The sequence below is a fragment of the Caretta caretta genome, chromosome 1, assembly GCF_965140235.1.
Source record: "Caretta caretta isolate rCarCar2 chromosome 1, rCarCar1.hap1, whole genome shotgun sequence".
Taxonomy (NCBI): Eukaryota; Metazoa; Chordata; order Testudines; family Cheloniidae; genus Caretta; species Caretta caretta.
In genome coordinates, this window is record NC_134206.1 from 168,373,558 (window position 1) to 168,387,849 (window position 14,292).

Below are 14,292 nucleotides of genomic sequence, written 5' to 3' on the forward strand. Positions count from 1 at the left end.
CGACCAGTTACAACCTTGGGGTTAGTGCTCCCTTTCAACCCAAATATAGATAAGGTCATTAATAGAGACTGAGTGTTACTGAGAACAGAGGTTGGTAAACCAATGTGAATGCTTAAGATAAAAGCACTGCACAATGTCCACATTGCAACTCAGTCCTACCCTCCACAGCACCAAGCCAACCCCTAAATTGTTAACCCGGTGGAAATGCCTTGTTATAATTGTCTGTAATGGGTGAATAGTCATAGGAATGAATGGGTAATGACCATCAGCTACAAGGAACCAAAGTCCTCACAAAGGTATGTAGCCCCACAAGTATGTGCCAATGTTTCCTTGTGCTTTTCTAGCAGCTGCACAGGATGTGAAGGTGTCCCTCGGCGCAGGAAGATGTCACCGTCTGCGTCACTGCTGTGCCAAGATGTGTGCACATATGACATGCCTGATTTCCTTTGCCTCCTGGGAACCGATCAGTGTGCATGTGGGTGGGATCTGGCTTCCTGTATGCAGTTTGTAAACCAGACATGTCCTGTGACCGCTCTGGACAGAAGTACTCCTCTTTATTCTCTCAAACGTTATGCAGTGCATAGCAGGTGACGATTATGCAAATAGCGTTGGCCTCATTGGCATCCAGATGGGTGCGTAGGCAGCACCAACAAGATTACAGGGACAAACCATCCCGATGAGTCGAAAGAATAGTAAATATGGCAGGCGACCAGCTTGGCTTAACGGTGAAATCCTAGCGGATCTTAAACATAAAAAAGAAGCTTACAAGAAGTGGAAGGTTGGACATATGACCAGGGAAGAGTATAAAAATATTGCTCGGGCATGTAGGAATGAAATCAGGAGGGCCAAATCGCACCTGGAGCTGCAGCTAGCAAGAGATGTCAAGAGTAACAAGAAGGGTTTCTTCAGGTATGTTGGCAACAAGAAGAAAGCCAAGGAAAGTGTGGGCCCCTTACTGAATGAGGGAGGACAGAGGATGTGGAAAAAGCTAATGTGCTCAATGCTTTTTTTGCCTCTGTCTTCACTAACAAGGACAGCTCCCAGACTGCTGCGCTGGGCATCACAACATGGGGAGTAGATGGCCAGCCCTCTGTGGAGAAAGAAGTGGTTAGGGATTATTTAGAAAAGCTGGACGTGCACAAGTCCATGGGGCCGGATGAGTTGCATTCGAGAGTGCTAAAGGAATTGGCGGCTGTGATTGCAGAGCCATTGGTCATTATCTTTGAAAACTTGTGGCAAATGGAGGAAGTCCCAGATGACTGGAAAAAGGCTAATGTAGTGCCAATCTTTAAAAAAGGGAAGAAGGAGGATCCTGGAAACTACAGGCGAGTCAGCCTCACCTCAGTCCCTGGAAAAATCATGGAGCAGGTCCCCAAAGAATCAATCCTGAAGCACTTACATGAGAGGAAAGTGATCAGGAACAGTCAGCATGGATTCACCAAGGGAAGGTCATGCCTGACTAATCTAATCGCCTTCTATGATGAGATTACTGGTTCTGTGGATGAAGGGAAAGCAGTGGATGTATTGTGTCTTGACTTTAGCAAAGCTTTTGACACGGTCTCCCACAGTATTCTTGCCAGCAAGTTAAAGAAGTATGGGCTGGATGAATGCACTATAAGGTGGGTAGAAAGTTGGCTAGATTGTCGGGCTCAACGGGTAGTGATCAATGGCTCCATGTCTAGTTGGCAGCTGGTTTCAAGTGGAGTGCCCCAAGAGTTGGTCCTGGGGCCGGTTTTGTTCAATATCTTCATAAATGATCTGGAGGATGGTGTGGATTGCACTCTCAGCAAATTTGCGGATGATACTAAACTAGGAGGAGTGGTAGATACACTGGAGGGCAGGGATAGGATACAGAGGGACCTAGACAAATTGGAGGACTGGGCCAAAAGAAATCTGATGAGGTTCAATAAGGATAAGTGCAGGGTCCTGCACTTAGGACGGAAGAAACCAATGCACAGCTACAGGGTAGGGACCGAATGGCTAGGCAGCAGTTCTGCGGAAAAGGACCTAGGGGTGACAGTGGACGAGAAGCTGGATATGAGTCAACAGTGTGCCCTTGTTGCCAAGAAGGCCAATGGCATTTTGGGATGTATAAGTAGGGGCATAGCCAGCAGATCGAGGGACGTGATCGTCCCCCTCTATTCGACATTGGTGAGGCCTCATCTGGAGTACTGTGTCCAGTTTTGGGCCCCACACTACAAGAAGGATGTGGATAAATTGGAGAGAGTCCAGCGAAGGGCAACAAAAATGATTAGGGGTCTGAACACATGACTTATGAGGAGAGGCTGAGGGAACTCGGATTGTTTAGTCTGCAGAAGAGAAGAATGAGAGGGGATTTGATAGCTGCTTTCAACTACCTGAGAGGTGGTTGCAGAGAGGATGGTTCTAGACTATTCTCAGTGGTAGAAGAGGATAGGACAAGGAGTAATGGTCTCAAGTTGCAGTGGGGGAGGTTTAGGTTGGATATTAGGAAAAACTTTTTCACTAAGAGGGTGGTGAAACACTGGAATGTGTTACCCAGGGAGGTGGTAGAATCTCCTTCCTGAGAAGTTTTTAAGGTCAGGCTTGACAAAGCCCTGGCTGGGACGATTTAATTGGGGATTGGTTCTGCTTTGAGCAGGGGGTTGGACTAGATGACCTCCTGAGGTCCCTTCCAACCCTGATATTCTATGATTTCAGCCTGCCAAACACGCAATCTATGATCATTCTCCAGCTACTGAGTTTATAATTGAATTCCCTTTTTTCGGCGTCATTGATGGGGTATAGTTTCATGAGCCAAGTTAGGAGTGGGTATGCGATGTCCCCCAAAATAATTGTTGGCACAGACATATCATAGAGAAACACATCACTTCTTGGGAATGAAGTCCTTTCTCCCCTCTTCAAGTACAATCCAGATCTCCTCAGCACCCTGGTGTCATGAACCTTTGCAGTGTTTCCCACCTTGGTATTAATGAAACTGCCTGTGTGGATCACTGAGCTTTAAAGAACAAGTGAATAGTAACCTTTTTGGTTTTTATACTCACCCCTTTTGGTGGGCAAATATTGGGATGTGGGTGCTATCAATGCCCCAGTTTGGTAAACTCATCCTCTTAAATCCAGCTAGAATTTCTGGAACTTTGCTTACGGCAACCACCTGTGGATAGATCAGTGTTAATTGCCATGCAAACCTACACAACCATGACCCCAACAATGGACTTTCCAACCCTGAAGTGGTTTGCAATTGACTGATAGCTGTCTGTTGTTGCCAGCTTCCACAGACCAATAGCCACCGGTTTCTACCCAAATATGGCTTCCCTGAATCAAGTTCTGGCGGAGTGGTGAAAGGTGTAGTGCAGGCTCATTACACAGTTCCATGAAGGTCTGTTTTGTAATTCAGAAGTCTTGAAGCCACTGCTGGTCATCCTAGCTTTCCAGAATAATATGATCCCACCACACCATGCTGGCTCTCTTGGACCAGAAGTGACTGTCCACTTATTGGTATATTGTGGCAATACCGACATTCACCATATCTGCTCCACAGGACCCAAAAGGATTGTCATTCATTTTCTCGGTGAGCCATCTCCATCATGTCAGAAAGTTCTGCCCAGATTCCCTCCTGCATCTTGCCAGTCCCCTACTCCACTGCGTAAACATTTGTCCCGCAATAAGAAGTAGAAGCAGAACCAGATCATCATCCAGTTGCTTCCATCAGTTTTGGCAGGAAGGTAACATGCAGGGCTTAAATTCAACCAGAGCTGTCCAGAACAGAGCTACGGTAAATATTTTCAAACCCGTGGGGCTGACGCCCTGGCATCTTCCACGGGTCAGAAGCCCTGAGCCTCTGCCCTCCGTGGGGCTGAAGCCCCAAGCCATAGGGCTCCTGGAATTGATGAGAATTTAAGCCCTGGTAATATGAAAAAGAACTGTCATTGGCAAATATGTTTGAGGGCGGGGGACAGTACCAACAACACACAGCACAGCAATTCCTAGAGTGTCTCCCCTTGACACTCAGACACGTGGGATACCTCCCCTAAGATGGGTACCACTAATGTCACGTAACAAAAGCAGCAGTGTGGATATGTGTATATGTGTGTCCACAGCATTATGCTCATGTCCAGCACAGCATATGCGAACAATCATCTCGGAATAGGAAACGCACACAAGCATGTACAGGGTCAGGTAACTGAGTATGCGCACCAGTGTAGATGTACCTGAGAAGGCTACTGATACCTTTCCTATTGGCGAGGGCATTAGTTCCCTCACAATTCTGTTATTATGTAGAAGAGCCAGAATTCTTCCAAGAGTTTGGCTCCCTCCATAGCCAATATCATTTTTTCCATTTACATTCTGAGGAAACAGTGTTTCTTCATACAGAGACATCCTCAACTCTGTGATTCCATGACAAGGTTATGAATGGTTGATAGAAGCAAAGTGTGGGTGGAAATCTCCAGGCCAAACTAACACATTTCTGCTTCTACAGATATAAGAGCAAGACAAAAATATGTATGCACAGATCTGTGTTTCATGTTATTGTGCTTGCAATGGGTAACACCATTGTTCTCCCCCTCCCATTGTTGTTCCCCTCTACTGACGTATTTGCTGCTTCCACAGCCAACTGACCTTGCAAGGAAGCAGGAAGGGAAAGCAGACAACGTGAAGTTATTTTTTTTAGTGGCGTTAGTTGGAATCTGAGATGATTCCATTTTTGTTACCTCCACAATTTCTCTTCTAGGCCACCATAACCCACCTTGGGAAATCTAGAATCACTCAAGCTGGAAATCCCTGAACAACAGAGACAAGAACAGTCCCCTTGATTACTAATTGCAATCTGTGTGCTATTCCAAATTACTTAATATGTTCTTACCAGCATATACTTTTGTCTGTAATTTTAATATGTTTTCTTTTACAGTTTCCTTTAAAATATGTTAATAGATATGCACATGAAAAGATGTAGAGCTTAAGAGGACTGTTGTTGCTTGACAAAGGCTCAACATGAGCACAATCCAATAAAATGTTGAATTGCATTGCCTTAAAAGCCAAAAAATAATTCCCAGAAGATCAGATACCGATTCTGCAGCCAGAAAGAAAAGTAACTTGTCCGACAAGCTAGTCCTGTGCCTCCCCACCAATCTTTCATTTTTTAACTTTTCATTCTTTTCACTTCTTTCTATTGTGCTTTTCCCTAGGAAATGTGTGTGTAAAGAACTGTCTCAAAACAAGATTAAGTTTAAACCTGCAATACCCATGACATTCAGTTAATATTTCATTATTCATGGTGTGCAAACAGATACTTGTCGATGTACAAAGCCACAGAAAATGTCAGTATCCAATAGAACTTGGTCTAAATTAGAATATTTCCATAGCAACCTTAACTCGACTACATTGCATTATGGTCTTTCCTTATGGGCCAGATTCTGCCACCCTTTCTCAGGGAATAGCATGTGACTCCGCAAGTGATTCTATTGAAATGAATCTCAGTAAGGGACACTAAATCTGACCCTACATGAATACATAAAAATGAGCTGTGATTTTACAGTTCTTGAATTAACTACAGTAAGTAGAGACAGAGGAAAAGGATGAGTAACATTGGGTCATTTTCTGCTGATGGTGTCAAGATGCATTATTTATACAGCCCACTAGTGTCCTCTGGAAAACCCTCCTCAGCTGCTGCTAATAATATGGTCCCATCTAGTACTGACTAAAGCTGCTAATCAAGATACAGTATTTTGGTAAACAGCTACCTAATCTCACTACTTGCCATTCATCAGTACCCTGGCATATCAAATGTCACTATGAAAAACATGTTTATTTTGAAACAAAAATCGTTTTTAATATTCTCTTTATTAGTTTTTCATATTAAAACACACACAGAGAAAACTGCCACCAAAGATATACTTGCACACAGATTCTGTTTAGTTACATAATATACTTTCCCTTTTTGATTATTCAAACATAAAAGCTGTCCAGGAAATAGTATTGGATGAGAGTGCCTATCTGTAACACCAGGAGAAAAGAGACATAACATTTATGAACATAAGAATTGCCATACCAGATCAGACCAGTGGTCTCTCTAGCCCAAGATGCCATCTGTGACAGAGGCTGATATCAGATACTTCAAAGGAAGGTGCAAAAAAAAAAAAAAAAACCCAATAGACATATGAGCAGATGCTTTCCAAATTCTTTATATAATATTTAAAGCCCAAACTCACCTCTTCCCTAGAGTTTGGTATTATCAATAATGATAACAACAATAAGATAACATAACGAGCAGTTCAAACCTTCTTTCCAGTCTTGGCTATACCTGTGGTTCTTTCCTCAGGATCCCTCAGCTCACCCCCTAGATCCTCTCTTTTCCAGAGAGCTTCTCCCACCTCCGTAGGGTTGCCAAAAACCAAATTGCAGAATTGCAATTGCAGAAAAATTGCAGAAAACCAAACACCCTTGCCCCACCTGAGCCCCGCCCTTCCCTGAGGCTCTGCCACTGCCTGCCCCTTCTCCAAGGCCACGGCCCCGCTCACTCCGTCCCCCTCCCTCCCTCGCTTGCTCTCATAGAATCATTGAATATCAGGGTTGGAAGGGACCTCAGGAGGTCATCTAGTCCAACCCCCTGCTCAAAGCAGGACGAATCCCCAATTAAATCATCCCAGCCAGGGCTTTGTCAAGCCTGACCTTAAAAACTTCTCAGGAAGGAGATTCTACCACCTCCCTAGGTAACGCATTCCAGTGTTTCACCACCCTCCTAGTGAAAAAGTTTTTCCTAATATCCAACCTAAACCTCCCCCACTGCAACTTGAGACCATTACTGCTTGTCCTGTCATCTTCTACCACTGAGAATAGTCTAGAACCATCCTCTTTGGAACCACCTCTCAGGTAGTTGAAAGCAGCTGTCAAATCCCCCCTCATTCTTCTCTTCTGCAGACTAAACAATCCGAGTTCCCTCAGCCTCTCCTCATAAGTCATGTGTTCCAGACCCCTAATCATTTTTGTTGCCCTTCGCTGGACTCTCTCCAATTTTTCCACATCCTTCTTGTAGTGTGGGGCCCAAAACTGGACACAGTACTCCAGATGAGGCCTCACCAATGTCGAATAGAGGGGAACGATCACGTCCCTCGATCTGCTGGCTATGCCCCTACTTATACATCCCAAAATGCCATTGGCCTTCTTGGCAACAAGGGCACACTGTTGACTCATATCCAGCTTCTCGTCCACTGTCACCCCTAGGTCCTTTTCCGCAGAACTGCTGCCTAGCCATTCGGTCCCTAGCCTGTAGCAGTGCATTGGGTTCTTCTGTCCTAAGTGCAGGACCCTGCACTTATACTTATTGAACCTCATCAGATTTCTTTTTTTGGCCCAATCCTCCAATTCGTCTAGGTCCCTCTGTATCCTATCCCTGCCCTCCAGTGTATCTACCACTCCTCCTAGTTTAGTATCATCCGCAAATTTGCTTAGAGTGCAATCCACACCATCCTCCAGAACATTTATGAAGATATTGAACAAAACCGGCCCCAGGACCAACTCTTGGGGCACTCCACTTGATACCGGCTGCCAACTAGACATGGAGCCATTGATCACTACCCGTTGAGCCCGACAATCTAGCCAACTTTCTACCCACATTATAGTGCATTCATCCAGCCCATACTTCTTTAACTTGCTGGCAAGAATACTGTGGGAGACCGTGTCAAAAGCTTTGCTAAAGTCAAGAAACAATACATCCACTGCTTTCCCTTCATCCACAGAACCAGTAATCTCATCATAGAAGGCGATTAGATTAGTCAGGCATGACCTTCCCTTGGTGAATCCATGCTGACTGTTCCTGATCACTTTCCTCTCGTGTAAGTGCTTCAGGATTGATTTCTTAAGGACTTGCTCCATGATTTTTCCGGGGACTGAGGTGAGGCTGACTGGCCTGTAGTTCCCAGGATCCTCCTTCTTCCCTTTTTTAAAGATTGGCACTAATTAGCCTTTTCCAGTCGTCCGGGACTTCCCCCGATCGCCATGAGTTTTCAAAGATAATGGCCAATGGCTCTGCAATCACAGCCGCCAACTCCTTTAGCACTCTCGGATGCAACACATCCGGCCCCATGGACTTGTGCACGTCCAGCTTTTCTAAATAGTCCCTAACCACTTCTTTCTCCACAGAGGGCTGGCCACCTACTCCCCATGCTGTGTTGCCCGCCCCTCGCTCATTTTTACCAGGCTGAGGGCAAGGGGTTGGGGTGTGGAACAGGGTGAGGGCTCCGGCTGGAAGTGTGAACTCTGGGGTGGGGCCGGGGATGAAGAATGTGGGGTGCAGGAGGGAGCTCTAGCTGGGGTGTGGGCCAGGTGTTCGACGTGTGGGAGAGGGCTTCGGGCTGGGGCCAGGGGTTGGGATGCAGGAGAGGATGAGGGCTCTGGCTGGGGGTACAGGGTTTGGTGTGGGGCCAGAAATGAGGGGTTCAGAGTGTGGGAAAGGGCTCTGGTCTGGGGCAGGGAGTTAGGGTGTGGGGGGTGACAGCTCCAGCTGGAGATGCGGACGCTGGGGTGGGGCCGGGGATGAGGGCTGTAGGAGGGGGCTCTGGGCCAGGGATGAGGGGTTTGGGGTGCAGGAGGGTGTGCAGGCTCTGGGAGGGAGTTTGTGTGCGGGAGGGGGCTCAGGGCTGGGACAGATGGTTGGGGTGCGGGAGATGGTTGAGGTGTGGGCTCCGGGCGGCACTTACCTTATGTGGCTCCCAGAAGTGGCCTGGGAGTATGAGCTCTGGAGTGGGGCCGGGATGGGGGGCTTGGGGTACAGGAGAGGGCGCTGGGCTGGGGAAAGGGATTGGAGTATGGGCTCTGGGCTGGGGGTTGTGGGCTCTGAGTGGGGCCAGAAATGAGGTGTTCGGGGCATAGGAGGGTGAGGCCAAGGGGTTCAGAGTGCAGGAGGGGGTGTGGACTCTGGCTGGGGGTGCAGGCTCTGGGGTGAGGCCAGGGATGAGGGGTTTGGGGTGCAGGAGGGGGGGTCAGGGCTGGGGCAGGGTGTTGTGGTGTTGGGGGGGGGGTGGGCTCCGTGAGGGAGTTTGGGTGTGAGAGGGGACTCCGGGCTGGGATAGGGGGTTGGGGTGCAGGAGGGGGCTCAGGCAGAGGGTTGAGGTGTAGGGTTCCAGCGGCACTTACTGCAGCTCCCAGGAAGCAGCCACTAGGTCCCTGCAGCCCCTAGGTGCATGGGCAGCCAGGGAGGCTCCACATGCTGCTCTCACGTCAACAGGCACCGCCCTCGCAGCTCCCGTTTGTCGCGGTTCCTGGCCAATGGGAGCTGGAGCAGGCACTTGGGGTGAGGCCAGCTCTCGGAGCCTTCGTTGCCACCTATGCGCCTAGAGGCCACAAGGACCTGACGGCCACTTCCGGGAGCTGTGTGGAGCTAGGGCAGGCAGTGAGCCTGCCTTAGTCCCGGGCCCCCGTTGCACTGCCAACTGGACTTTTAATGGCCCAGTCAACGGTACCAACCAGAGTCGCCAGGGTCCCTTTTCAACCAAGCCTACCGTTTGAAAACCGAACGCTTGACAACTCTACTAACAGTATTAAAATATCTCAGTGGTATATTTCCTGAAAACATTCTGTTTTTATCCATTCTGAAACACAAGGCACCAAGCACTGTTTCCGAAAATTAAGTACTGATGGAAAAGCTAATAATAGAAGAGGCAGTGTGTTTTAAATTAATGCTATTATTCCACTTTCCTGCCACGCTGCTCTGGAAGGACTTAGGGGTTTATCCTCAATATGTTTTCCAATCCATCAGGGAGTTTGAGACAAATCTGTTCTCTAAAATAATCGAATTATCACAGTCTTGCTCCTAAAAGGATTTAGAAGGTCTGTTTATTTGCAGAAATTGTCCACGTACCAAGCTTCTGTCATGTTTTTTGAGATATTATGAGTAAATAGGAAAAGCTCGTGGTCTGAATTTCACCTTACTCAGTGGGAACCTTTCACTAACACACAAGAATTTGTGAGCACTCTTTCAGGATATGACGTGTAGTACGCTGAGAGCAGCTGTAGTTTAATGGTTTAATTGAAAGAACTGAAGCAGAGGTCATACTGCAATGGCTGTGTTTTTTCTAATACTGCAGTACGGATTAAAAATAGAATTTGACTTGTAAAGAAAGCTATAATAATTAGAACTTTAAGAGGGGCTTACCATGACAGTAAAAGTATGTTATGGTTGTGACTAAGGCTGGTCTACACTATGAGGTTAGGTCGAATTTAGCTGTGTTAGGTCGATTTTATAAGCAATGCGGCTACACAACCAACCCCGTTCCGCCGACCTAAAGGGCTCTTAAAATTGACTGCTGTACTCCTCCCCAACGAGGGGAGTAGCGCTAAAATCGACCTTCTTGGGTCGAATTTGGGGTAGTGCAGATGCAGGATTATGCAATTTGACGGTATTGGCCTCCGGGAGCTATCCCAGAGTGCTCCAATGTGACTGCTCTGGACAGCACTTTCAACTCCGATGCACTAGCCAGGCACACAGGAAAAGCCCCGGGAACTTTTGAATTTAATTTCCAGTTTGGTGAGCATGGCGAGCTCAGCAGAACAGGTCCCAGAATCGCAAATGAGCTCCAACATGGAGCAAACGGGAGACACTGGATCTGATTGCTGTATGGGGAGAAGAATCTGTGCAGGCAGAACTCCAATCCAGCAGAAGAAATGCTGATATATATGCCAAAATTGCATGGGGCATGGTGGAGAGAGGCTACAGCAGGGACACACAGCAGTGCCACATGAAAGTTAAGGAGCTCAGGCAAGCCTATCACAAGACAAAGGAGGCAAAGAGTCACTCCTGGTCAGAACCCCATACATGCCGCTTCTATGATCAGCTGCATGCCATTCTAGGGCTATGATCAGCTGGGCACCTGCAAGGGGGAGTCGTACGCAACATGGAGGAGGATTTTGTGGATGAGGAAGAGGAGGAGGAGAATGCGCAGCAGGCAAGCGGAGAATCTGTTCTCCCCGGCAGCCAGCACCTTTTCATCACTCTGGAGCCAACAATCTCTCAGGGCGAATTGTTCCCGGACCCTGAAGGTGGAGAAGGCACCTCTGGTGAGTGAACTTTTGTAACTACACTACAGGTGTTAAAAGCAATTGTGTTTAATGTTTGATTTGCCCTGAAGAATTGAGATGCATTTGTGGCCAGTACAGCTACAGGAAAAGTCTGTTAACGTGTCTGGGGATGTAGTGGGAATCCTCCAGGGACATCTCCATGAAGTTCTCCTGGAGGTACTCTGAAAGCCTTTGCAGAAGGTTTCTGAGGAGGGCTTCCTTATTTCGTCCTCCATGGTAGCACACTTTACCACACCAAGCCAGTAGCAAGTAGTCTGGAATCATTGCAGCACAAAGCATGGCAGCAAATGGTCCTGGGTTTTGGTCACATTCATGCAACATTCGGTCTTTATCTTTCTGTGTCAGCTTCAGGAGAATGATATCATTTATGGTCACCTGGTTGGAATAGGGGAATTTTTGTAAGGGAACAGTAAAAGGACCCCATTCATGCTGGGCTGTTTGCGCTTGGCTAACAGGGATCATCCTGGAGAATAGCCACACGGTGGGTGGAGTGGTGTTCTGCACATTTACCCCAAAACCGCAGCCCCTCCTTTTAAATGGCAAACCCAACTGGCATTGCTTACTATAGGAAATGAGGGCACTGCAGTTTGAAACCATTCCCACATGTTATGAAGGCGGAAGATGCCAACCCCGTGTACCCTTTGGTTTACCATGGCTGCCTGGAAACTGAATTCTGTTGCCCAGCCGTGTGTGATGTGTCACCATTCCGGCAGGTGCTCAATATAAAAGGCAAAATGTGACTTTGTACCTAAAGCACATGTGCTGTCTGCTATGAATTGCTTGATTCACTGTGAAAGAGTCTCCCTTTTGTTCTCAGAAATGTATCTTCTTAAATTGTACTCTCCCTTTTTATCCCAAATGTTTCTATGCTCCCCGTATCACTCCATCCCTGAGGTTATCGCAGATTAGAAGGCGAAAAGAAACACACTTTCAATGACATGTTTTCAGAGCTCATGCAGTCCTCCTGCACTGATAGGGCACAGCTGAATGCATGGAAGCATTCGGTGGCAGAGGCCAGGAAAGCATACAGTGAGTGTGATCAGAACACACAGGAGGAGATGCTGAGGCTAATGGGGGAGCAAACGGACATGATGAGGCATCTGGTGGAGCTGCAGGAAAGGCAACTAGAGCACAGACCCCCACTGCATCCATTGTATAACCGCCTGACCTCCTCACCAAGTTCCATATCCTCCTCTCCCAGATGCCCAAGAACGCGGGTCAGGGGAGGCTCCGGGCACCCAGTCACTCAACTCCAGAGGATGGGCCAAGCAACAGAAGGCTGTCAGTCAAGCAGTTTTGATTTGTAGTGTGGCTACAATAAGCAATGTGGCCTTGTCCTTCCCTCCTCCCACACCCCACCTGGGCTACCTTGTCAGTGATTTTTTTTTTTTTAATAAATAAAGAATGAATGGATTCAAAACAGTAGGAACTTTATTTCTTTTGCCAGCTGTGGTCGAAGGGGGGAGAGAGATTGGCTTACAGGGAAGTACATTCAACAAAGGGGGAGGTTTTGTATCAAGGACAAACACACACAACTGTCGCACTGTAGCCTGGTCAGTCATGAAACTGTTTTTCAAAGTCTCTCTGATGCGCAGCGTGCCTAGCTGTGCTGCTCTTCTAATCACCCTGGTGTCTGGCTGTTCAAAATTGACCATCAGGCGATTTGCTTCAACCTCGTATGCTGCCATGAACGTCTCCCCCTTACTCTCACAGATATTATGGAGCACATAGCAAGCAGCAGTACAGTGGGAATATTAACTGCGCTGAGGTCTAACCTACTCAGCAAACAGTGCCAGCGAGCTTTGAAACGTCCAAAGGCACATTCTTCCACCATTCTGCACTTACTCAGGCTATAGTTGAACTGCTCCTTACTACTGTCCAGGCTGCCTGTGTATGGCTTCATGAGCCTTGGGAGCAAGGGGTAGGCTGGGTCCCCAAGGATAACTATTGGCATTTCAACATCCCCAGTAGTAATTTTCTGGTCTGGGAAGAAAGTCCCTGCTTGCAGCTTTTCGAACAGCCCGGAGTTCCTAAAGATGCGAGTGTCATGCACCTTTACTGACCATCCCATGTTGATGTTGGTGAAACGTCCCTTGTGATCAACCAGTGCTTGCAGCACCATTTAGAAGTATCCCTTGTGGTTTATGTACTGTTTAAAAAGGTCCAGTGCCAAGGTCCAGTGCCAAGATAGACGGAATGCATATCCCTATCACCCCACCACAGTTAAGGAACCCCATTGCAGCAAAGCCATCCTCTATGACCTGCACATTTCCAGAGTCACTACCCTGGTTAGCAGAAGGTTATTGATTGCCTTGGCTACTTGGATCACAGCAGCCCCCACGGTAGATTTGCCTACTCCGAATTGATTCCCGACTGACCAGAAGCTGTCAGGCATTGCAAGCTTCCACAGGGCTATCACCACTCACTTCTCAACAGTCAGGGCAGGTCTCATCTTGGTATTCCTGCGCTTCAGGGTGGGGGAAAGCAACTCACAAAGTTCCATGAAAGTTGCCTTACGCATGCGAAAGTTTCGCAGCCACTGTGAATCATCCCATACCTGCAACACTATGTGGTCCCACCAGTCTGTGCTTGTTTGCTGGGACCAGAATCGGTGTTCCACTGTATCAACCGGCCCCACTGCCGCCACCTTGGTGTCCCAATTGCCACATCCTGTGGTTTCAGGAACGTCTGTGTCCATGTCTTCCTCACAATCATCCTCGTGCTGGCGGCTCCTCGCCAGGCTCTGTACATACTGCAGGATAATGCACGAGGTGTTTGCAGTGCTCACAACAACAGTGCACAGCTGATGCTTGCCATGCTATGGCGTATGCACAGATAACCCAGGATAAAAGGCTTTCAGGGAGGGAGGGGAGACTGACGACATGTACCCAAAATCACCGGCAACAATGTTTTTGCCCCATCAGGCACTGGGAGCTTAACCCAGAATTCCAATGGGCAGCGAGGACTGTGGGATAGCTACCCACAGTGCACCACTCCGTGAGTCGATACAAGCAGTGGTATTGAGGACGCACTCTGCCAACCTACTGTGCTTAGTAGGGACATACACAATCAACTGTATAAAATCGCTTTCTAAAGATCGACTTCTATAAAATCAACCTAATTTCTTAGTGTAGACGTACCCTAAGGATAATAATTGGAACACAAATAAAAATTAGAAACGCAAATCACAGTGAACAATGCTTTTTATAATAATACCTTAAGACTTTGCATTCATATATT